Source organism: Tenrec ecaudatus, chromosome 16, assembly GCF_050624435.1.
Source record: "Tenrec ecaudatus isolate mTenEca1 chromosome 16, mTenEca1.hap1, whole genome shotgun sequence".
Lineage (NCBI taxonomy): Eukaryota > Metazoa > Chordata > Mammalia > Afrosoricida > Tenrecidae > Tenrec > Tenrec ecaudatus.
In genome coordinates this window covers 69,651,609-69,653,789 of record NC_134545.1, presented here as the reverse complement: position 1 = coordinate 69,653,789, position 2,181 = coordinate 69,651,609, and the positions used below count along the sequence as shown (strand labels likewise).

General features: G+C 42.3%; 1 non-coding gene across 1 annotated transcript; it reads right to left on the bottom strand.

Annotated features, from left to right (window-relative positions):
- Positions 1-240: 240 nt before the first annotated feature.
- On the bottom strand, positions 241-368 carry LOC142430096 (small Cajal body-specific RNA 4). The gene has a single exon (XR_012780569.1).
- Between the last annotated feature and the right edge of the window lie 1,813 nt (positions 369-2,181).

Genomic DNA, 2,181 nt, shown 5'->3' with positions numbered 1-2,181 from the left:
TTGCTGAGAAGCTCAAAAAAATTTATGGAAAAAAGGAATGAAAAAATAATGAAAAGTTTACATGAACTTTTGAAAACCTCTCATATTTAATACAATAGTTAACTCTTTCACTCTATAGCTTAATAAATTCCTTTTTCTTTATCTTGCTTTACCACCCTAACAACTACTCATTGAAGCACAAATGTTTCACTAGTTCCTATGATATAATTCTCTCAGTTTTCAGTGTCTTTTTTTCCCTCCGAATGTTGGGTAGTACAGTCAGCCCTGTGATGCTCTCAATCAGGGCTGCTCTCTCCAACCCTTTTGCCTAGGAGGAGTGTATCAGCAGAGTCTTGCTTCTTCAGACTCAGTCTTCTTAGTCCTCCAGCAGTATCTTTTATAAGCACCTCTTTCTTCTCTCTCTTTCAGATTCATCCACAGCCACCCAGTCATTATGCTAAAATTCTTCATTGTTTCGCCTAGTATCTCTCTTTTCTCTATCGTTCTATAGTGCCTTCCAGAGAATCTCATTCCAGTTGCGTAAAGTACTGGAACTGTGTATATGCCAGTGATCTATCAGTAAACATCTGCAGCTATCTCTGAACTCCTAATCTGTTTATAAAGAGTATTATTAAGTATTTCACCTCCAATCCTTCAAGAACACCTGAAACCGAACAAATGTCGAAATCTAAATTCACACCTCACAAGACTTTCTTGATCTTATTCATTTCCAATGTTCTCTATCATTTTCAAGTCAGAATTCTGGAGTCACCAACTTCACTTCCGTCTTCCTCATCCCCACATACAATATGATCATCTAGTCTTGTCCTTTGACCTTGTAAGTATTTTGAAATTTATTTACTTTCATCCATTTTAACTACTCTATTGGGTGAAGTATCATTTATCAAGTGGAAATTGATAAGCTTCCTAATTGAATTATCAGTATCTCTTGTTGTCTCCAAGATCTATTCTCACGAGTAGCAAGAATGCTCTTTTTGAAAGGAAATACTGATCCTCATACCATCTTCAAAGAACCAGCCAGTGTTTCCCATTGTTCTTAAGATAAGACGATGAATGAAACTCAGACCAAAAAAAGCCCCTCCAAACTCAGAGCCATGGAGTCTACTGGACCCATAATGATTCTGTGGGAGACAGTAGAACTGCCCTTGTGGGTTTCAGGAGGTTCAATTTGATGGAAGTAGAAAGCCTAGCCTTTCCCCCACCGGGGAGCAGCTGGTGGTTTAAACTGAAGAGCCTGAGGTTCGCCCCACACAGAACCACTGCATCACCAGGGTTGCTTCCAAGAATGAGACCAGTCAAACAAGAATCAAAGCCACTGCCATGGAGTGGATCGGACTCATTGCGACTCTCTAGGATTTCCAAGACTGTAAAAGTCTCAGTTTTCTAGGTAGCCTGCAAGACTACCTCCATAGCATCAGCCTACTCCGCGCTCACCTCCCCTTTATGCCTTCCTGGCCAGCTGCACTGACTTCCGGCTCTCCCAAATGTGTCCTTCCCCTGCCCGCTTAGTTTTACTAGTACTTTCACACCACACAGTTCCATTTTCCTGCCTGTCTTTGCCTTCTGCTTTCCAGATGCCCGTTCAATTTTCACTTCCTGGAAAAGCCTTCCCTAAGCCCTGACCTAGGGCAAATCTCTGTGTGTGTGTGTGTGTTCCTAGTACTCTCTTTTGTTGTACTTACAATGTATAGTTATTTCTCTGATTATGTAACCCCTTCTCTCAGGCTGAATAGTGAAGTCATTGCCATCATGCCCATTCAACCTCATGACGAGCCTTCAGAGAGTGGAGAACTGCTGCCTAGTGTCTCCGAGGCTGCCAATCTTGGGGGCACGCCTCCTCTTTCCCCTGCAAGAGTGGTGCATGGGTGTGAACCACTGATCTTTGCGTCAGCAACCCACCGCTTAACCCGCTTTGCCTTCGGGGCTCCTTTCACTGAATTATATCCTCTGTGAAATCAAGACCTGAGCATATTTTGCTCACCCATTGTCGGCTAGTACAGACTTCATACTTTCGGAGCATATAAAATAATTTCCACATTGTGACTTATGCAATATGGGAAAGATAAACCTAACTGGAATTAAATCACTGCCATTGAGTTGATTGAGTTGATCTCAACTCATAGCGACCCTATAGGCCAGAGTAGAACTGCCGATGAGTTTCGCAGGCTGTAAATCTTTCCA